The sequence below is a fragment of the Nipponia nippon genome, unplaced genomic scaffold, assembly GCF_047370975.1.
Source record: "Nipponia nippon isolate SJK-2023a ecotype South Korea unplaced genomic scaffold, ASM4737097v1 scaffold_6, whole genome shotgun sequence".
NCBI lineage: Eukaryota > Metazoa > Chordata > Aves > Pelecaniformes > Threskiornithidae > Nipponia > Nipponia nippon.
In genome coordinates, this window is record NW_028262380.1 from 48,920,841 (window position 1) to 48,945,137 (window position 24,297).

General features: G+C 40.2%; 1 protein-coding gene across 2 annotated transcripts in view; it reads right to left on the bottom strand.

Moving 5' to 3' along the window:
- TRIM2 (tripartite motif containing 2) overlaps positions 1 to 24,297 on the bottom strand; it is a 118,449-nt gene that overhangs the window by 90,931 nt on the left and 3,221 nt on the right. Inside the window, exon 2 of one of the 2 annotated variants that reach the window (XM_087736958.1) lies at positions 23,959 to 24,105. The gene's annotated coding sequence lies outside the window, so the exon portion shown is untranslated. Of the gene's footprint in view, positions 1 to 526; positions 765 to 23,958; positions 24,106 to 24,297 lie in introns of those variants that run through there. The other variant, XM_087736953.1, reaches the window with a different exon arrangement.

The following is a 24,297-nucleotide window of genomic DNA, read 5'->3' on the forward strand; positions in this document are numbered from 1 at the left end:
TTCCCATGTGCATACAACACAGCTGCCAGATTTAATAACCATGTCAGCCTGCTTTCCCCATAAAGCAGCAGAGAGATGACAGGATGAAGATGAAGTAGCCAGCGTGTTAATCTGTAGTTATGGCTGCACTAAGCCTTGAATGAATGTCACTGTTTTATTGCCCTTGAAGAGACAAATAAAACAAATCGACAATATTTGTGAAAAAAATGTGCAAAAGGATTTCAGAAATGTTAATCTATACTTGCCTCACTGACATTAAAGAAATTTCTCCTTTTTTTTCCTCAGTTAACAAATCCTAGGACTTGAGTTAATTCCTTTTTACTACATCCTGATCTTTCAGAATACATTTTTCCTAGCAGTGCATGCTTGTACCCCAAAAGACTAAAACGATTAACTGACAAACTAGTCAAGCTTCACTTCTCTCTGGTTCCTCTCTGGAAGCAAGTATTTCCATACCTGTCTGTCTTTGCTGACTTCTTTCAGGGAAAAAAAAGTTAATAAAAAAAAGGGGAAAATTCTCATTTACCGTTTAAATTCTCCCACGCACAGTGGTTCCTAGAGCACTGGACTTTAGTATCTGATGTGGTCAGTTCACTGCCAAGGTGGAGCATTGCCGTACCTCCAGCTGCAAAACCAGTTCCATGTGAGGGAAGGGTGGCCAGAGTTTACATGACAAGAGAAGGTGCCAGTCATGCAATCAAAGCCAACAAACTAAAAATAAACCCAGAAACGTTCAGTTGAATTTGCAACAGTGCGGGGATGCCGCAGAGATCATATGACATCTGTGCGCGTCTTTTTCTCTCTCTCATTTATATTCCCTTCACTTCCCTTGGAGGCACCTGTCTCAGCGGGGAGTGGTTTCTGTGGAAACTATGGACAGTCGGTTTTCCCCTCAGAGAAACTGTTACTATGGCAACCTTACATAATGTATATGGCCTAGATTCTGTTTTAAAATAATCTAACACTGAAATTCTCATTATAAAATTAGAGCTGATCTGTCTGGGGGGCAAGAAATATAGTTATTTAAAAATTGCGTTAGAAATGTAGGATAAAAAACCCCAAATGGTATTACGAATTAAATGAGAGCGTAGGGGGCACTGCCATTGCATCACTCACAAAGACAAAATAATTTGTAAATTCCAGTAAACAAGGTCTATTATTTAGCATTTGTGGGAAGTGAGGAGGAAGGGAAGCATTTACTTGACCTTATGGCTCAATGTAGCAATCAATTCTGCATCTTATAGAGTGGAGGTTTTTTTCCTGTGTGTTTATTCTTTCAGCAACCAGGACCTCACTTAAATGATGTAAGCCCAAACACCACTTACATCTACCCCGTTCAAACTGAAATATCAGCTTCAAAGTCGCTTATTCTACATTATGAAATCGTACTACATTAAAACTCGAGGAAGTGCCTGAAAGGAGCTGTATGAGTCCGTGAAGCATAGCACGCAGTGGAGCAGAAGCAGAAAAGGCACACTGCCGTTCATATGACTTTCCTCTCAGCTCAGAGGAGACAAATCTGCCCACAGCCATGATGGGGAGGGCAGATCTGTCAGATCGTATCGGGGAGACAGGAAGGTTAGGGCCCCGGTAATGGGGCTGCGCAGGGTGAGGGGGCTTTGCCTTCTAAATCAGCAGCTGAAGACCTGCCTGGGCTGGCAATGATGTGAAGTAGTAGTCATGTCACAGGTGTTTTGTGACCCCTGTGAAATGGGTAGGTAGATGTCTCCCCTCCCTCCCCTATCTGCAGCCACCCTTGCATATAACCCTTTTATTGGTAATACATATCAAAAGTCAAATGCTTAAGAAGGCAAAGCTACCTCTTTAACTCTATACAAAATCAGTGATTTCAGTTTGAAAAATATTGCTGGAGAAACTTTAGCAAAACCCTACCTCTGAGGTATCTGCGTTGTGACTCAGTGGATTGAGATCTCTCCTGACCTGTCGATCTAGCAACTTTTATTAGCATGAACTACATTAACATACATGGGGACTGATTTTTCTTCTCTACTCCTATTCAGACGATGAACAAGAGAGAGCACTCTGCCTACAGAACATTTCCCCAAAACTTACACTCCACTGTGCAAAGGGGCTCTCCAGGTGGGACAAAGCAGGCAGGAAGCATCGCTTCAAGCCCCGCAGCATTTATGTTCCTTTCTTGTGTAGTGGAGACACTTTTACAAAGGAGACTCATGCTGCCTGAAGGTGAGGTGTTGTTTGGGGTGTTGCTTCTCCAAGCAGGTGTTCAAGAACCAAACCAGGGTTTCACAAAAAACCTGCTGGTGCCACAAGTGATGGAACATTCTCTAACACAAAATCCCTCAAAGGGGTTTCCCTGTACTGGGAAAAGTTTGACTTTTAAGTTAAAGAAGAAAACTGCTCCATAAATTGCATTGAATACCCAAACTGACCTATACAGGAGACCTACTCTGACAACACACAGAGCAGTATTTTGTCAGAGGCTGTGCACACACACCTTTTTGTCTGTGAAACTCAAGTGTTATATGAAGATGTGAAAGCATTAAACATTATCTCTCTTTTACACAGAAAAACAAAGGAGATTTGGTGCATGGTGTTAACTTCAATTGGATTTGAGAAAGTTCAGCACCACCAGGACACACTCTGCACCTTACATGGCTGAAACTTTTATGATTTATGAAATACCATGTTCCCAGTCTAACATTACACAGGAGTCAGGCCTCCCTGACGTTTTACTTTTGAATCCCAGGGCTCTCATGTTCTATCCACAGGACATACCAACTACAATGTGTTACAAACAATCTTTTGCCTTCTAAAACTAAAAAAATGGAAATTAGAAAATATTTTCAACAAAACATCTGCATCCACTTCTGAACTAATGTTACATACAAAATTACACAATAATTAGACAATGTCTAGTGAAACACGTATTTAGTGGCCCTAGGAAAGACAATACATTCAAAAGAAAAGCACTAAAATGAAAAGATTCCTTAAGCAGATTAGAAAGAGCTAAGCTGCCACTTAAACTCATGTAGTTCTGACATTTTTGCTATCTAAAACCTTGAACTTCAAAGAGCACGTTGCACAAAGACAGCAACAGGGACGAACTGAGAAATTAGTATTATAACAAGGTAAAGCAATCAAGTTAATAGCTTATTTTAAAAAAAGAAGCAAACATCTGACATAGAATGAGAAAGCTCAACTACTTTTCATAGCTGTGCCAACTCTCCCAACACAGAAAAGCATAGTACAGCGAAAGCTGACATGGTTACATGGCTTCTGGACTGAGCTAAGTACCATCTAGCCAGCTCAGCGTGAAAGCAGCATGAACTTGGATCCCTCTCCATTTATCTGCATAAATATTCTGTGTGTATCCAATTCATGGACACTTGCAGCTTCCTCGAGCATAGGACAGGGTGTTTGGGCACCAAACTCAGGAGTGGGCATCTCACTAGTACTAGTGTATTTCCAGTAAGTTAACCTACAGCACTTATATTTGTTACCTTAAACTCTGCCTTTAGCTACCTGGGGATCCCAAATTACCCAGATATTTGATCACACTGTAAGGGACCTGGCTGAGATACTGCTGAGAAGGCAGTTAGACTAACAAAAGAAAGATTTGCGTTCACAGCAGCACTCAAGCACACACAGATGCAGCTGTAACCTGTGAACTTGCTGTTAGTTTCCTTCCAGCAGGGAGTTAGCTCACTCCAGGAGTCCAAGCTTCTCTTGACAGCCCAGGATCTGTAATAATGGTCTCTCAGCGAATAGACTCAGAAAAAAATGTAATCAAGCTGTTATGACCTGGATGTCGTTTGGCACACATCACTGAACATGATAGCAACCCTACACAGCCTACCATACAGCTGAGAAAGGCAGACTTCCAGTGTTTATTTAAAGTGGCATCCACCCATTCCAGCAGTATTTACTGTATGTTTCCCACAGCTTTTCCCATGTCATTACATCAAGCCTATGAAAAAATATATTAGCAACACAATATTACATATGGCTTTGCTCAGAGATAGAGAGAAGTGTCAATAGAAATCCTTTGTACAGTATTACATTACTTATTCCAAAAAAAGTCTCTAGTCGACACCACCTCACTTAACTCCATGGTAGGCTTTTACATAGACAAGCTACTTCTACTTCCAGGGTACTGACTGCTCATCAGATTTATACTGCTTTTGATACTGCAATCTCTTTCCTCCCATGGTCCTGTTATGGAGAAAAGGTCCTCCTTTCTATCTACTTGGGACTGACATGCTTTGGACGAGGAGAAAAAAAAAAATCTTCTCAGTAAATAAAGGGAGAGACAGATTCACAAAGAGGCACAGGCAGGGGTGTCAGTTCCTAACCACGAGGTGCCTTGCAGTCTGCAGATCCCCCTGCCAAGAGTTCTGTGCTTAAGCAATCCACAGGAATGACACCCACAAAAGCCAGCACATTAGCACAGAGCTGCCTAACTTAGCTACTGCAAAATGCTAAGATCTTAAACTCTCTCCATGAACTTGGTATCCTCATCTGGGCTGCAGGAAAATGCCCATCTCCAGCTGGGATTCATACATACCCATTCTCTTGAGTTAACTTCCCTTTCTCACAAAAGCTGACTGGGGAAGAGATGAGAGGCAATTACAGTACTCAAGAGACGAGAGACTGGGGTTCAAATCAACTAGCAACCAGATGAAAGTTTGACCAACGTTCTCTTATTTAATCGTATCGTTTTATGTTATTCTAAGGCAGGAATCCTCCTGAAGCTGCTGTCCTGATATTACTAAATAACGAAGGGAGTGAGGGAGAGAACAAAGACCACTATGTAGCCTAGTAGTCAGGCTGTTATTTAAGGCACTAACCTTGAAAGTCCAATCTCTGCTTCAGTAATTGGCTCTTCATTAGGAGAAGAATCAGGTTTCTGTGTCCCTGATGGCAGGAGCTATTTTGTTGGGGTTCAACAGGTGCTTTCTCAGCTCTGCCAAACTAACCGCTTCAGAGAGGACAGGCACAGAGTGTCTTCTGTGATGGTGCTGACGTGTCTAGGTAGGAGGGAGATGCCCAGCTGCTCAGCCCTTGCTGCTGTTTAGCATCTCCAGACACCTGGGTTACGTGGCAGGTTTCTAAGACCTACATTTCTGCCTGAGGTATTTAAGGTGGCCATTAGGTACTTAAGGCTATGTCTACAATGTGGAAGCGGGGCCACCTGAGCTGGCAGGGATCTGCAGAATGACTCATAAACCAGAAATGCTGGGGAGTTCAGTGCAGAAACACACAATCTGGCGCTGTGCATGGTCACTAATAAGCCATAGTGCTGTGCACTGCGACTTTTCCAGATCGAGGGTTCCTGAACTCCAGTCTGCCCCAGAGAGTAGGCAGGCCCTACATCTGGCCTCAGTCCCTGCACGGATCTGGCCTGAGTTCAGCCAAGGAAATAGTCATGATGGGGATTAAAACTAATCTGATTTCATCTAGCCTAGAACACACAGGAAACAGATCAAAGGTGGATTTCTGCCTGGGTTTCTCATGGATTTCAATTTCAATTAACGCTCCCAACTGCAGGCCTGCCTATTTCTTTCCTTATTTTAGAAGCAGAAATCATTGCCAAGGCTCTGGCAGCCAGGCCAGAAAATAGTGACAAATAGTGTAAGCTGATCTGGCAGGCTTCATTAAGGGCAGATTAAACACTGACAGTCCCCAAGGTTTTTGTGATATGATTGCATGACATGGCCCATGAACTAGTCATTCCCTAGGGTGAGACACAGAGATGATGTTCAACTGCCTGGAGAGTGGAACATAGACTGCTCTGTGAAATTACATGTTATGACAATGTAAGATGCAAAGCACCATCTCTGAACAAGGTGCTTCACCTCATATCAACCCTGTGAATAGCTAAATACAAGGCTGTCTATTCCTAAGAGGGCTGAGTGCTGTAGAAAAAAATCAAGAGACCTGCAAAAGGCCAACGTAGGAACTCGACAGTCCATCCCAGTCAGGATGTCTTGCATAATAAAATGCATGTGAAATCAAATGCTCTTAAACTGAAATTAAAAAAAAAAAAAAAAAAAAAAAGCCCCATAACATCAGAAGAAGAATGCTAGCCAGCAATCTTGATCTGATTTGTGGGTGCAGAATGGATGGAGCAGAAAGAAGCTGCACTGGCTCTATACAGCTACAGCACAGGAGGCTGCATTAAGATAATGACAAACAGAAGAGTAAAATTTGTCATTGACCATCTGAAATTATAGAATTCTAGCAGCACAGAAGCAAAAGGTGAAAGCCTCATCTGTGCCTCACTACTTCAGCCAGAAAGGCAGGAAATTCAGATACATAACAATTAACATTATAATTGAAAAGCAGGAAACAATTCTGCAAGCTTCCATAGAACAGAGGGTTTCTAATTCAGGCAGAAAATTATCCAAGTTTCCATATTTCTCTGCTAAGGTCTGGATTGTATCTATTGACATAAGTTTGGAAGAGAAAAAAGTGCTGTTGAATTTGTCTCATGCCCAGAGAACACTGCATCCAAGAGGCATAGCACAGCTTCTTAGCTCTCTCACAGAGTCACATGGAAGACCTTTTTTCAGTGCTGCAGGTTCTGCCTTTAACAGCCATTATAATTTCGAACCACATCTGGACCTGTTTTAATGATGTTATATCTAGCAAAAGTCTCTTGAACACAGCACATGCAATGTCCTGTTTGCAGGGGTCTACCCTGCCTTTATTATTAAATAAAATTGTTTGGTTTGCTTACAGTTACTACAGGACAGCAGATAAGAGACAGCAGGTGGAACTGAGGTGTTGGTATACACATGGAAAGATGTGTCTGTAAAAGGGAAGTCAAACATAGTTTTATTTGGAAAACAAATGAGCAGCTGATGGCACAGTTTAGTCCTTGCCTTGTCCACCTTCCCTATTCTTCCCACATTTTATTACCTTGACACCATCACCATAACCAGCATTCATGACTTCTCCATTTAGCCCTTTTAGCCTAGGGAGCTCAAAAAAGAACATGAAATAATTACTTTTAGATCTCCTGCTTCATCAAGCCAGCATGGAGACACTTTGTCGCCTGCTGTGATACCATTTGTGCCCTAGAAGTTCTGAACTGAAATGGATGTCTCCAGACTCCAGGGACATCCAGAGGGAACTTTCAACAAACAGCACTGCTTACTTGGAATGTCTTTGTTAAATACAAGGAAACAAGTTAAAACACACAAACCAAAATTATCCACCAGGAGAATTATATTTCAATGTGACTAACACATTCAGCTAGTTAGACCTCTTTATGGCTTTACCTCCAATTTAGAATGAATTGAGTAACTTTCTGGGCATGTAGGGGTTCCAAGTGGAATAGAAATGATGAAGGCACTTATTCAAAACACTCGTTAGCAATCTTTTCCAGCACTCCAGTCCAAATCAGCTATTTGAGTGGATTACTTATAATTTAGGAACCACACACTATGCCATGCCTGAAAAAATGAATTCTCAGAGACAAGCAGAATGCTGCAAAAATCACTGTGAATTAAGACAAAGATTATTGGAAGAGGGAGGAAAGAGCTGCAATGATGTACATTAGCAGTATCTTTTCTCTCCTTCAGATTTTGCAGAAGTCCTTTTCCATGCACAAAGAGTTCCTTGATTTCTAGAAGTGAGACGGCTCTGGCTTGGTGGGAAGTAATCAAAGGTGTGAGTCTGCTCCTACCATCATTTTCCCTAGATAATACAGAGATGTATATAGACAGATCTCAGGCAATCCCAATGCCTGGAACTAATCTTTTGACTCTAGGAGTTGCAAACTTTCTCCTGCTCCCAGCTGAGCCTGAAATCAGTGAATAGAAAACAAACCCTTGGTTTTGCAGCATAATGCTCTCATATCCACCTCAGAAATGGGCTTCTGCATTGACCTGCACAGCTTTTTTGGCAGTATATCTCATTGTACCCTTCAATCTGAAGCCAGAGAATTGAAAAATACCACTACTTGTTTTGCCTACTCCTTTGTCCTGTTGCCGTAGATGACATCCATAAGGGAATCCTCAGTAGAAAAATGTGATAACGTGTGGCTTTCAACTGCACCTTGGTTCCTGAAAGCAAGAAAATTCAGACAAAGTCCTGTGCTCACCGCTTTCTTTTGGCTACTTCTATGCTGAGCCTGAAGGCTCTTCATTGACTCCATAGGGTGCCTTATTCTAGTGCCTAGGCTAAACCTGTTAGGACTAAGCACAATTTTTACAGGCACTGCAGTGCGGAACTGGAATTCTTGAAGTAGATTTTTACACATCTAAAAGCAGAGCACTTGTATTATAGGATCTCAAGTTATTAGTCTTATTTCTAAGCAGATTCACAGTAGCATCTCAGTGTGTACAGAGGTACTCGCTATATTATTCAAGGATACAAGTGTTCCATACAATCTTTGCACACACTATGTGCAGCCATGTTCCTGCTTTCTCAGCTCAGATGCAGTATCATACGCATCTAAATATTTCTGTGCTGGGAATATTAGATCCTAAATGATTCTACTTTGCTGAAGAACATGGTGTATCACTTGTGCAAAATAAGTTTTCCAGGTTCTGCTACAACCAGCAGTATGCCCAAGCAAACAACTGCTCTAACAGGATTCATTACAGACAAAATGGGACTGAAATCCCATTGTTGACTAGTGAAAAAGCAGATAAGTTGTTCCTTTTCTTTAGCATCAGCATCTTATTTGTTTTGTATTCCTAGAAAATAAAATGTGATGAGAAGAGACTGTGTTTCTCCGGGAACAGCCTGTCTTAAATCTCTGTTCGGGCAGTTACGCGTGGTGACTTTTCTCCTTTTTAAATTAAGGAAACTCTAGTACTCTTTTCCACAGAAGCACCGTTTTCTTGCTATGAACTCTTTGCACCTCACTATAAAATACTTTGAGATTAACATTACACTAATCAATAGTTAGGCCTAATTAAATTTAGTGCTTTAACTACATCAGTTGTTGCTTTTAGAGACTTTAGTGAAAATATCAGAGATGGTGAGAAGGATATTTTCATTTCATGCTCTCTCAACCCCCTAAGCCCTTCATTAAGCCCTTCACTACAGATGTCCATTCTGGCACCAGCTAACTCGATAGCTGCACTAGAGCCAATTAAACCCGGCCGTCATGGCCACATTCAGAATTATCAACTACCAGAGATGATCATGGTCAGAACCACTGCCTGACAAACAACTGGTGGTTGTGATCTGATCTACAGATTCTCACCCTTCTTTTGTTGCCGTATCCCTTCCAAAAAATGGAAACAATGGATGCATAGCTATTGCTCTGTGTTGCTGGGCTGTTTGGAATAGAAATTGTACTACCATCTTTTGACTGCAAGGAGAACTACACCTTTAGAGAGTCTCCCTTCTGTATTAAGTCATCGCAGGAAGTAATCTTCCTTAATTCAGTGAATGAAACATAAAAATCCATTTAAATATGGAGACAAAAGATGAACAGTGTAGTCTATGAGCTGAGTCCTTTACAAAAAGCAATTTGGTTTGAACATATTCGTAACAAGGCCCATAATTTTGGGCAATCACAGTATACCCAAGAAAAAAAACATCAACAGTCTTAACTGTGTCAGCCACAGTGCATCTACATCTATTTCACATGTCCTAGTAAACTGTTTGGAAGCAGCTCCACTATTACAGCTCCATGTTTCCTCTGGCACTTCCAGTCTGTATGACTACAGTTCTTGGGCAGATCAGTACAGATTGGAGTTGGTATTAATTACTTTGATTTTCAATGAGTAGTTTATATCTAGATCAATTCAGAAGTGACAGACAGTACAACTTTCTGAAACATACAGTGATCTATACAAAATTATTTCAGTTCCTAGGGAGAAGGTGTCATATAGAATTACAGTTAACTGTCCTTATTGGAAGTCTTAGCACCAAGGATTCTTCCACTTCTATGCCTAGACAAAGTTCTTCTAAAACAAGTCAGAAACACATTGAAGAAGCTCATAACAGAGATCTTCAGAGGTTTGTTATCCTACACTGTGCTCATACACAAAATTGTGATATTTTGAAACCATGCTAAAACATAATACTGACATTTTTAGGCAATTGCAGATCAATCTCATGTATTCATAAAAGGCAAATTCCAAAGCACTGCCAACAGGCAAATATATTTAAACCCCAAAGTAACACATGAAAATGTGCACTGTCCATTTGACATTAGGAACAGTTTGAGGAGTGGAGTGTTTAATAACATTCCTCTGCATACCAACAAAGTTTCTGCTGGATATCTGACAACAGAAACACTGGTTTAATACCCCATGATCTCGCAACAGCCTTTTTGCCAATCCCTGAAAAGAAACCACTGGCATTTTGGGTGTGCATTATGGCATGTGTGGTTTAGTAGTGCTTTACCACTTTATAGGTTCAGGGCAAAATCTTGGTTTCAGTGAAGTCAATGGGATATATGCTACAGGCCTCAGCGGAGCTGGGCTTTCATCCACAATATTTAAGAAGTGGGTCAATGGTCTGAAGAAGAGCAAAGGAGAAGAAAGTAAAAAAGTTTTTTTCCACTGCAAGCAAAAAATGTTACAATAAATACTAATGGGTAAAATCGAAGTTTTTCATAAGACTCTTTTCCCTATCAGTTATGCTGTGCTGTACACAGTTTTTAAGCAGCTCTCAATTAATTTATCTAAGCACATATGCAAAGAAAATGGAAAATAGCACATATATATACACACAGGCTAAAGTCAAGATAGGTGTTATTTTTCATTTTCTTCTCTCATTAGCATAGTTCCACTAACATTCCGTCCCTCTGGTGTAGCTGCAATTACATATGGTAATAAGGAACAGAGTAAAGCTACTAATTCAAAGAAATCTTTCTGTTCTCACATGTAATGTTATTAAGTGGAGCTATTACAAAGCAGTGGCCAAGGGTCTTCACAGTCACATTTCATTTTGACCTCTGATCTACATCGTCTCTGTAACAGACCATCATATCCCACAGTACTACAGTAGCTAACTCCTTCACATTGGAAAACCAGTGCACGGACTTAACTGTTATACCTGCTGGATGGAGAGAACACTTTACGGCTGAATAATTCAACAAAATCACATTTTATTAAAAAAAAATTGTTATATTCCCTACTCCTCAGCAGCAATGAAAGCAATCCTCCCCCACCCCCCAACTCCCTTAAATTATGTAGAATCTACTTTTATCCTGGGTATGTTTAAATAGAGCAAGAAAAACAATTTTTCTGTCACTGGTAACAATGTTTCTGTACTTGTACACAGCACTTTAAAAGCTGATTGCAATAGTAAATCCTTTCCATCCCTTTTTGTCTGCTGGTTCAGAAAATAACTTGTCATTGTATCTCTCAAGGCCTGAAAACCCTTGATCTCAAATCCGTTGTGTCACCAAAAATGCTGGTTATTGGCATGATGACCCTCAAGCATTGGTAATGTACCTAACTTCTGATCTCTTTTACATGCCTGTACCCTGTATTAGCATTGGTTTATAAGGATATGGCTTTGTGAAGAGCTACGTACTGAGGTTTGAGCATCATCAATCAGCTGAAAGAACATTTATCTCTCAATGAGCTAATGATTTGTTTGTAGTTCAGTGAAGCAACCAGCCTGTATGCCATCTGGAAAGGAGATGACTCTGTCTAGGTACCATCTGAAATACATTAGCATTTGTACAGTAAGGTGAACTGTCACTTGTCCTGTACAAGAATATTCAAATGGACCTCTAAGAAAGTCATGAATTACAGGAAAACATGAAAAGAAAGAGAAGGAATGCTTGACTCTGAACAGAATTCGAAGAAAAGTTTGGCCAGTTATGACATACAAGTAACCCCTAAACAGAGGGGGTTTTTTCAGTGACATTTAAATCCAAAGTAGTGGGTTTTGTCCAAGAACTGGATCCCAGCCATAAAGCGCCGAAGTATTCTGACTGCTTGTTAGCTGAAGATGAGCTAAAATACAGGTAGATGTAAAGATTTGGTTTTATTTCTTATGGCCTGCCTCTGCACCTACTAACTTTGCTGTCTATATTTGGCTTATGTAAATAAATCATCCTTCCGCTTTTATCTTATGGGGGATTTTAGGTTAGCTGGCAATAAATAAAACATTCTGCTCTGACGGGTGTGAATGATCATTAGGACAGGGGTATTGGACCCATTTTCAAGGTGTCAATACCCCACCACAAGTAATCGTACAGAATAAAGAAAAAGTGAGGAGGACCTTCTTTTTCTAAGTTGTTCTTCCTGGCTGGGAAGCTGGCAGTGCAGAGTCTCACTGTGGAGGAAATGTCATCCCCACTGATTAACATCGGCTGGAGATATCCTAGCATGCAAGAGACCTATGAGGAAAATGCCAGGACCTTGGTTATCATCCAGACCTCTTCAATGATTCATGTCATAGTACTCCATCTGGGCCAGGCAGCACTGAGCAAAAACCCGATACATACACGTGTACTCCTAAACTGCATCAGAAATGTTTTGAACATCTCCTGGTATTGAATGTTCCTGTTCCTTGCCCAGCAATGACAAGAGATACTTCTCCCTCTGAAAAAGCAGTAATCAACCACAAGTTCAATGCGTGACAAGACTGCAATGCAGGCAGCAATTTCCCATGCTTCCCTCTTTAGGGGGCATTATTAGCTTGCTTATCATCACTGGTTTTTTCTAAGATTATCAATACAACACAAACACCCAGACAAATGGAAAAAACAAGGTTTGAAAGGTTATGTATTATGGGGTTCATGAGTTGTAGTTATGTATGCAGTCTGTATCACGTTTGATTAAAGAAGTCTTTTCTAACAATTTTGGACTTTCCATTTACAGTACTCAACAGAAATACTTGTGGTGACATTCCAAATGTTCAGAACGTGGATTCCTTCCTATTTCACTGGGAACTCTGAATTAGACCCCTACTGGAGAGACCAATCCAAACAAAATAAAAACCGTTTGCATAGAAAACTGACCCACAAAATGGCAGTGGTCACGGCATGGGCAATGCAATATTTCAGGATTTTTCATCTTCACAGAAACAATTTCCATGTGCTCAATTACTGGCTATAAGTGAATTCTGAGATTTCTCTACATGCCACAGCATGAAACTGATGATCTACATTTGATCCTAAATGCCTGGCACATCTATGTTCTGATATGCCTTTGTCTCTCATCCCTTTTTTCTTCAAAAACTCAGGTTTCTTTTTGAAAGGTGCCTGCTTTATGCATATGTTTTCAAGCTTTTATTCTATACCAAAAATACCTGGAAAACAAGATGACAGACAGCACAAGAAAAAAAAGCTACAGAGTTATTTTAAAAAGTCAGGATTGGCAGCATATTCTGGAAAATGCCAAAGGTTTTGTGGAATAAATTCCATTTGGCAAGTTTAGAGATAAAAGAATCCAGCTGCTTTCAAGCACCAAATGCACCACTAAAAAGTCTCTAAAACTACAGAAACATCTTAAATCAACACAACGTATCATCCTCCCACACAAAACAAGAACAGCAGCAACAAAAGAACCACAAAACATTCCTATTTAGATAGACTTCAATGCTAGCTGAAGTATGTCTGTTCCAGGCAGTCTGTCAAAGAATACGTTTATATACAACAAAGGGCATAGGGCTGAGGGATTTTATGATGCTTCAGGCTATTGCAAAGCTAGGCAAAGAGATGAAAGCAGTCATGCTGGTGAGGGACCTAGGATAAGGAACGAGGCTAAGCCATATGATGGTTGGAATCCTTTGCAAAAGCGTTTCTAACCACTTGATTAGAGTCTTTCAAATTACTGTATTGCTGAACAGGAGTTACTGGTTTAGGGCTTGATTCAATGTTCACTGAAGTCAGTCATGACTTTCTACTACCTTTAAAAGGTCTTTGGATCAGATGCTAAAAGAATAAAACCCACCTATTTATGCATCCTTTCTTCCAAGTTTAGGTGTAACCTGTTCAACTCCTTCATGACACGTAGGGCATGTAGAACAGACTTCTAGCAAAACTGGAACTTGGAAGTACCTAAGACAGGGACCAGCTCCTTCATCGTAATAAGAGAAAATACTCATAGAGGAGTCTGCAGAAATGGCAAGAATACCACCCTTTTAACTCAAAAGAGAATCTGTACTTTCAGGCTGTTGTTCCTTCAACAGAATATCCACTGCCACAGGTTCCCAGCTCTGCTCCTTACAGCTACAGGCCCTTGGCCGAAGTTAATACCCTGCACAATCCAACAACTCGTGTGACTCCACTCCAAAACAGACTTGCAAAATGGGTTGGCCCTACTGAAATGTGAACGTATTTTATTTCATTTTCAAATGGACCATTTCACAGATCTAGATTTGAAGCCAGTCACAGTAGCACAAGTGAGGGTAAGGTAGCTTCCAGTAAACAAAGACAAATGAGCCACTGGAAGCTACTGACAGAATACTATCCTGGGACAACAGCCTGGATGTCCAAAAAGCCAGCAAAAAGTACTTATGTACTTAAGTAGGTAACTAACACTCACAGGTAGCAATTTCATTGACTAAGAAGAAAAATGAATAAACATTCTATTGGAAGTTCCTTTCATCTCTCCTTATCTCCTGATAATGCTACAGTATTAATCATGAAGAGCTTTAAAACTCATGTTTCAAGCTGGTAATTTCCAGCTAATCTTTAAAAAGACAAACATTAAATCTAAGCAAAAGCAGTTCAGTAACTTTGCAGTATGGAAAATAAACATAAACTTTTCCATTTCTAAACATACACACACAAAGAATGTAAAAAAGACTTGTGCTGAAATGGCTGGAGATAGAAGGCACAAATTTGGCAGGCAAGATGACTAAGTAAGAACAAATGCCTTCACATTTTCCAATTAAAATGGGATTTGCTTTGACTGATCTGCTGCAAATCAGCCTTTTTGTCCTTTATCAAGTGTTTTCCCTCAGCTTGAAAGGAAGCAGCTAAGGAACATCATGCTGTGCTTGTGTACAATTAACTTAGCCAAGCAATGAAACATTCAGAGAAGAAACAGAACAGCCCTGTCTGCGATATGTAGATTTTTATACTGTGCTTACAGTGCTGAACATCCAGTATGCTAAAAGCACTGTAGCTCCCAAGATCTGCGTATTTATTATATCCCATTTATGTATCACCTCCACAATCTCTGTAAAATACCTGAATGAATTATACAAAAGCCATAACATCACAGAAAGTTGTTTTCTATTCAGTAATCAATATAGGCACTAGGGCTTCAATCCACAAAGGGATGCCTACATGTCCCTATGGATCAAGCTGTTTATAACTGGGGTGAGAATCACCTCACTACAGAGGGTCTGTGTAATTTCTTACACATTACCTCAGTCCTATCATTTCAGATGTCTCAAGAGGTCCAAAGTGGTCTGTCACAGCCCTATCATTTCAGATGTCTCAAGAGGTCCAAAGTGGTCTATCAGAGATTTCATCTTATACCTCCTCCTGCACATGACATGTCTTTTTCCAATACTATACTTGGCCTTTAATTTGCCAGCAACCGCTTTGTTAGAAAAAAAAGTCTTGCTTTTATCACTTTGTCATATCTCATCGCTGAAACATCATCACACTGATTCAACATCAAACTGACATGAAGAACCTTGTTGTAACCATACTGAAGTAGCTTTAATGTTTTTCCCCATAGATTTCTTTAGGTAATAATGAGCTTTACTTTTGATGCTCCAGTCTTTATAGTGCTGCACATGTGTATGCAGATGGACAAGCTGCACAGCAACAGAAAATAAGACTTTGTATTTTTTTGATGTTGATTGGACTGAATCTTCTCAGCATGTCTATAGAAGGCTGACTAAAAAGAGGCATTATCTTTATATCAGATATGTCCCCTACAGGCAGACTACTTTCTACACTTCCAGGAATTTAGCTTCTTTGATATTTTAAGTGCCAGTGTTGGAGCTGGCTGAATACTATTTTCCAGCTGACATTAATTTTGATCTTCCCTAATTCACAAATATTTCTCACTGTCGAGGAACATATTTTGTCCCTGTACGCTTTTGCCAAATGGTTTGGTGGACCATTTTGCAGATGCTGGCTGCTCATGAACATACCAGCTATTGACTATTTGAGTTATGTGTATGCTTTTCATCCATTGCCCTTTTTGCTGAGTGGGTGGCTGAAACTTTAATGGAAAATAATCAATAGCAAACAACACAGAATGGATTTCCATGACTAATCTTTTGGGATTTGCAAACATCTCCATGACCATTCCACCATTGTACAAATATTAAAGACTGGCAAAGAGCAGAGCCACCAGAGTCTTCAAGAATGTTGAATTAAAATTATTTAATTGTTATTATATTTACAAGAGTTCCCTTTTCCTCTGTCTTGCCAGCCTTAACCACTATTTTCCATAGCAACAGTGGCCAAAAAGACAGCAGCAGATCCATGCTAATGGCCTGCAGGAAAAATACTGAGAAATAGGCTTTTCTCCCGCCTTCAGCTAATATGCACCCATATTCCTTTCAGATGGGGGGAATCACAATCTGTGTCTTTAGGTATCTCCAGTTTGGCCTACTGCAAATGTCTAGATTCCTGCTGCTTGCCTTCCAAGCAAGCTATGAGAGCACATTAACTTCAGTACTGTGGAGCTCCTGCTGGCCTCCCATCTAGTGAAACTACACACATTTTAAGCTCTTGTTTCTAACCAAAAAGGAACCTTAATTATTAGGACCTGGCTATAAGGAAACCATTTAAGTTTTTTTACAGCACTCCACTGCCGTAACAATAGGTCTTGCAGATACTGAAACTATCCGAAGCTTATCAGGAAAAACTGTCAGGAGTTCAGGGCTGAGCACTTTTAGCTGATATATTTGAGCTATGGAACATAATATCAGGAAGGATTGGCATGAGTTTAAATATACAAAGGAAGATGCTTATGACCCACCTCTCCTCATATTGCAAGCTTTTCTGCAGCAACGAGTGCCGAATACACAATAATCTCACAGAAGGACAATGGAAATTCTACAAACACACCAGAATAAATATCAAGAGCTAAGCACAACTATGGATAACATGCTTTCAAAAAGGAGGGCCCAGACAGGACCTGAATGCAGAGTGCATCAGGTATCTGGCACAGCTGATCTAGCTCAATCTGCTAAGGGTCTCTAGACCTCCAAAGCTTTGAGGGTCTACTTGATTTATCAGAACTAGAGAGAAACGACAGCACAGGATGGTCAGGGGTACAAATCCTAATTTACGTCCACATAAAATGGAACTTGCTACTGTTACTCCAGCTCAAAAGCTAGAGCTCTGTGCTCCCAGTCCAATCAGATGACATGCATACAAAGGCATATGAGTAGTCCCTTTACTTCAATGTCTATGCCATCCACAGCAGGATGAGTGCCTGGCTACAACAAAGCTTTGGGTGAGGTTACTGATCATGGGCCTCTCTGAGGGTGTGCATTAAAGCTGCTTTTAGTAGTAGGAGTCTCACAGTATGAACATTTGCTACTATCAGGCTCAAGACAAAGCACTTATTCAGAGACTTTCATTCACCCATTTTCAAAGGGTTTACAAGGGTAGCTGATAAGAACTGGCTGCGCTTCACTACTGAAGGCAACTGAGGCACTACAGAAATAAGACTTTTTTTTTTGTCCAAAATGGCTTCTTGAGTGCCCTAATGTTTTTGTTCCAGGGTTAAGCTACTGAAAAGACTGAGTATTAGAGATGATAGTGGTGTTTCCCTGAACAATCCCGTCAACACAGCAGGCATTTAGCATTTCTGAAAATGTTACCAGAGCCTGAAGATTAACACTTCAAGCTAAATACCCAGATCTGAAGAACACTTTTGAATACATAGTCCTATGTCTCTAAGACCAGTCGCACAGAAAGTCAGTGGCAGAGTCAAACTCCGTAACTCTCAAAGATGTTTCTCCTTCAGAGTAAGTGTAAATACGAGTAAATGAAACAAGCTATACCACATGGCTTGTTTGTTCAACAAAAGCAGCAAGAATAATTTGTATGTGGAAAACTTCTCAATAGAAAGGCATATGTTGGCATGACAATACATTAAAGAGCTATTGTGTAGAAATACAACAAGAATAATACACAGGGGAATTATTATGAAGACAGTACTCCAGAGTCTCATCAAATGTGGTTTGTTAGAAATAGGAACAAATAACACTTTCTCTAACTTGGTTGAACTTGCAGCAATGGCCCTTAAAGATAGTAATAAAATTTTCCAAAGACGTGAAGCAAATAGAAGTTGCTTTTGTTGTACTCCTCTCTTCGTAACTTTTCAGGAATATTTTAGGTCTAGAAAATTCACCAGTTTTGACTGATGGGTTTTATTTTGCCTGCATTCTTTGTTACCCTGTATATATATTCTTATAATCATCTAATAACTTCTGTTTTGCTCTCTGATCCTTTTTTCTTTTCTTTTCTTCATCCGGGCTTAAAAAAAAAATTATAAACAAGGTAAGAGGACACAGGGTGATGATTCTCTGCTTTCAAGAACAGGGATAAATGTTTTGAGTGAGGATACAAGAATCAACACATATTGAGAAGGTAAAGAACTCAGAATAACAGCTGAAGTTCTCCACTGACACATATGTAAGCTGCTTTGCATAAATCAGATGCATTACAGAGTCTGGGATAAGATACTCTAAGAAAAAGTTACTTTAAAAAGGTAAAACAAATACACACCACTTAGTATATTCATGAAGGACTAGACTGGAGCTTTACCCCTTTTACTTGAAACAGTATTGTTATATTCCAAGTCTTGTTCTGAACAGATATTTTTAGAATCAATTATGCTAAGAGGTTTGAGCTACCTCAAGATGAATCTTTTGGTCTCAACGAAAACTTAGCTGAATAAAGCAACTCCTCTTCTACAAGAAATGTCATTCTTCAGCTAGAGACAGAGGAAACCACTTCCAAAACCATCCTTTTTATGACCTTCACTGTGCTGGAGGATAACATGATCATCTGACTGTATTCTTGTTCCTGCCGGCAAAAATTAGACTGCCCAGATTATGTTTTCCATGTAAAGTGAATGAAGGCTTTCAGGAGCTCAGGTTTCCCTCAGTAGCCAGCCCTGCTAAAATGGGGCATTTTCTTTTGGCACACAGTTTCCTAGCAGTAGCTAGGACTAGTGAGACACAAAGCTGAGTCAGCAGGTGGAAAAGCAGAAGCAACTACATAGAACATTAAACGTGTTGGTTAGTGCATTTTTATAAATGTTGACATCATTCTTGTGTATGTGAAGTTCAATCCTGACACATCTGCACTACAGTCCTGCACCTGACTGCCACTGATGCATACGTGAAAGAAAAGTATTGACAACAGCACAGGTTTCACCTCTCAAACATTACTCAGACACATGCAGGCCACACTGAGGCTTGTGCTTCTTCAATCACAGCGTGGCAATAACTACATTCAGCCTGCCTTAAGCCATCTGGGCCACCTCTCCTCTGTGTCACGCTGCAGGCATACCCATATCGATGAAGCTAGACCTGCTAAAAATTAAAGTCCTTGGGTATTGGCTCTCTGGGTCATTCAACATAGCATCCAGTGGTGGTAATGAAAACGTGAGACCTTTTGTAGAAAAGGCTATTAAAAAATTACAGTACTTTAAACTTCTCAGTGATTTTTCTATCCAGGAAAAGAAAGTGTAACTATTTTAGCATAACACCTGATCAACCAACTTTCAACAGAATAAGACTTAAAATTAACTCTAAATGTGTTTAGTTTGTATTTTATTTGAAAACCCACTTTTTCATTCTTCCAGAGAGCTTCATTTCCCTTGTTGCCAGGGCTTGTGTTTCGCCTTAGGCTTGTCACAATACTCAATTCTTTGCAGTTTTGTATTTTTCTCCTCCTCCTGAGCATTCTTCTGTCAGCTCAGCAAGACCTTTTTCATTATATATTCTCTTTTTTCCTCTCTCTTTTTCCTCTCAGGCCCTCTCTCATCTATGCTCATACTTACTACATATGACCATGCTTTACATTTCCTCACTATTACTTTCCTAGGGTTTCTTTAATCCCATCTATCCCACTTTGTAAGGAATACATCCATATTGCTTACTTCTCTCCCTCAGGCATCCTTCCTCTTCTCCATGCAGTTGTCAAGTTGTTCCCTCTTTTTCTCCCTTTTGGTCTTTTTCTTCTTCAACCTTATATCACCTTCCTCTGCTACTATCACTATCAAACCGATACATTGTTTCTGGAGTCCGCCAGCTGTGGACAGCTGGGCAGTACCCATTTCTTTGAAGTTAGCATCCATTCAGGAAAGGGGATATCACTGTCCCTTCCCTAGTGAGAATTTACTCACATTAAAGCTCAAGAATTGCTGTCTCACAGCTGTGTGAGACAGAGGAGATGCCACTGTGGATGCAACCTGCTCTTAGGAGATTTAAGAAATCGGGGATTACAACATTTCATCAATATTTATCCTGTACTGATCCTTAGAACAACTGCAATTAAAAATTTCCATTCTGATTGATGTAACTTGGGTGACTACAAATTTTATTTGCTTCAAAAGCCTAACCTCAGCCCTGCAAGGAGTCATTGGCTACAGCAGTGTGATAGCAGTCATATCCAGACTAGCTTCTAAACAGGCGAGGGAGCAGCAGGTATAAAATTCAGTAGGTGTCTCACTTGGTAGAGCAAAGCTGTCAGGTTAGTAGTCATAACACATGAAGGAGAAACACTGGAAAATCAGCTTCTGCAGATAGAGCTAACTTAAATATTATTGGAACATCAGATATCCATTAGTCCCAGAGAATTTGAAGAACTAGAAGGTGCCATAAATAAACCATAACTACTAACCCCAATAGCAGGCATACATATGTTTTCCTCTACCCATGTTTATCCAAACAAATCAGCATGCAAGCACACATTAGATGGGTAATTCTCTCAAGAGCCTGGAAGGAGGTTTACAACCTCTGACTTCCCAGGCCAGGGCAGGTGCAGAGGGCAGAGTCACCATTAGGTGTGAGCCACTGGTCTCAGCTTGCCTGGGCAGCAGAGGAAAAGGAGATGCTATCAAGCAGAGGCAGTGCAGCTCTTCAGACAACTGCAGCAATAGAAGAGGCAGATTTAAAGAGACAGTTCAGGAGCTGGCTGTGATCTTAACATTTGGTCCTAATGAGCTGGACTGAACTTTCTCCACCACAGCTGTGCTTAAAGCTGCTTTTCTGGACCGAGGCTGCTGTCCTGGTCTAATTATTATAATAATTCCACATTCCCCTGCCTTGTGTAATTAACTTGGGTTTGTGGTTTTGCAGAGAAGACCGCTATTAAAACAAAATCAAGCTGGTTAGTGGTAGCAGCAGTGTTTGTATTACTGCAGCACCTCTAAAACCTAGTCATGGCTCAGGATTCTAGTGTCCTGAGGCTGTGCTGAGGAGGATGAAGAAACATAATGGAGTACACACTATACGTCACAAGATGGAAGCACTGCATCTTTCTCCAGCTTGGCAATATGGCTCAGCATTTCACACTTGGTTCTTTGTGGACAAATGATTTCCTGTTGCCCACTGAATACTAGCCTGGGGACCAACCCACAACGCTGAAATATTACTCATCGTCTACTCAGATAGGAAGCCACCTTCCTCAGGGCAGGGCCTGCTGCAGGGAGAGGGGGTGACTATTGTAGGTACTCACGTGGTTCCCATCAGAGCAATACGGAAGCAGCTCACTGTCCCTTACGTACTCATCATTGTGATGCCCCTGTGTAGAGAGGTAGCTTAGGTCTTGAGAGACCTTATTGACAAAGCACCTTGCCCTAGGTGATAAAAAAAAAAAATCTGTGACAAAGCCAGAACTGAATTCAGATTTTCCTGGTGGCCACAGGGCTTAGAGTCTACTGTTCTCTGAACAACCTTTCCTTACATCACACTACGTTTGCATGCCATATTAAAAGCTAAGATACAAATATTTACACAGCACATCTAATTTCTTCATTTTTAAAAAGAGAAGTGTAAGGTAGTGGTATGCTACCAAAAAAATTTGTAATTTCCCTTTTGTTTTAAAATAAGCCAAGAAGTGATAAGCTTTTTTTTTTTGGGGGGGGGGGGGTGGGGGGTGGGGTGGGGGGGGGTGGGGTGGGAAGGCCCTGAACACTACAGGATTTCATAGCTTTAGAGAAGAACTGGAAACTATCAGTGTAAAGTCTTAAGGCCTTTCCATTTTCTTAATCATGTTTCATCTAAAATAGTTACACCCTTTCCCAAGTAGCTGCTATATAATGGTATTTGCACTTGCACTGCTTTTCCTCCACATTTTTTACATAGTGAGCAAAATTTTATTAACCACATTTGAGGAGAAGCTGAAATCCAAAGAGAATAAATGAAACTTCACACAGCAAGTGATATGAAACTGCAAGAAGGCAACCCAGCATTACAGAAACATCATGTGGGCCCTCTGGTTCCTGTGCCATGTTTTTTGCTTGGCATGACAGCAGCGGGGACCATGTGCATGGTCTGCTGGGAGACCAACAGTCACAGCCAGGCAGCAAGTGTCTCAGTGAACACACCAAGAAGCAGTTTTAAGCAGCCTGAAAAACATAGTTTGAAAACCAGAAAAGGAAGAGGCTTTCAAATGAAAGCCACTGAAATACTCCATTTGCAATGATGAGCCCATAACCTGAATTTTCAATTAAATTAAAAGTATCTGTTCTTTTACATTTAGACAGAAGTGGTCTGTGAGCTGAGATTCTGTCCACAGAGGAATAACTATTAGGCGAGGATGGGGGACTAAACGATAGTGAGTTGGCCCATTTAGGTCTTCATTTAAGGGAGTACTTGGTACAAACCAAAGTTTGGTTTCAGTCTGGGTGCCTCCCACATTTTGTTTTTTACATTTTTGCTATCCCTACACATAGTTTTTCCATTCAACTCAAATAATTTTTTTCTCTTACTTTTCAATTCTACACTTAAATATTTAACCTTTCTTCTTTGTCCAGTTGCACTGGTCTTTGCTCTCTCACTTTGGCCCCACCCACGCTCCCCCCTCCACCATTTTTGTTTGCAGTCTCTAGAAAAGAAACTTTATAAACTTAAATTTTGGTGAAGACTGCATTCTACAATTCAAGGAAATAATAGTTCTGAATGAAACAGTCTGACACCTTAGAGCCAGATGCAGTGAGCCCTGATCTGAATGCTAGCCCATTTATTTATCTAACAGGTCACTCCAAAAGATAGCCATGCTGATCATATCAGAAAGTACATCTCTGCAAACGTACTGTGGTTGCATATTTACTGGGAAGCACTTGGAAAAGTTACTTTCACAATCACGCATCACTGGTTACATGTTCAAGATAAAGTTTAAACACTGTTTATACCTTTCAGTTTATATCCTGTTATCTTTATCTGTGTACTAAGAAGATTTAAAATCTCCAGACCATCCTTTAAATCTAATAACAGATTAGCAAAAAAATTATAAGGCTGTGTGAAAAATATTTAACAGATACATTAACATGAATTGTCCATGCGGTAAAACATAATGAAACTATAAGAATATAAATTACTATTCAAAATATTTTAGTATATATGCCTTGTCAGTTTCTAACCAATTATTTTTAAAATATCTGCTCCTTAAAAATGAAAGGCATGATAACTTAAGTATAATCTTACTTTTTGTATGTTTTCGGCATATAAAATTCTCCTGTGTTTTTGTAAATGAATGCCAGTGATAACAAATGCATGCCATGAAAATAAACACAAAGTAGTTGTAAGATAAAGTAAGGAGTCCTTGCTGAGCCAAGCCATTTCATTGGTGAGCATTGCAAAACCAAGGAAAGTGTTATAATATTTTATATGCCCAATATCCAACTTCAAGCAACTCTCCTTTGAAACCGCAAACAAGGAGAGCTCACAGACTATGAATTCTTTCATCAATTTATGACCTGTCTCGGGTGCTGTTCCTCTGCTTTCAGACCAAGAGGAGCAGGCAGTTTTACAGACCACATTCAGCTGCAGACAAGAGGTAAATAAGCTCATCTGCTCTATTAACAAGAAAGAAAGAATTTAAGTACCTACCTTCTCCTCATTTTCTTGGTTCCAGCTCCTCCGCAGTCTTTAGCCTTGCAAAACTCCCCCAGCCTGTGTGACCCCACAACAGACTCTTGAAGGATTCATTGTGGCAAACTTCCTTCTGTTCAGCTTCAGTTTATGTAGCCAGACTGGCTGAGGTGGGGAAAAAAAACAAACAAACAAACAAAAAAAAAAAACAAAGGAAAAAGTAAAAAGTGGAGGCATTGACGTGAGAAACTAAAACCATCTTAAGAAACAGTGGGTCTGGTTAAGGCACACTGTTCTTTCACCATGTCAGAGAGTTAGTTTACTGACTATTGACTTTGGCTGTAGGTCACCAGGGTG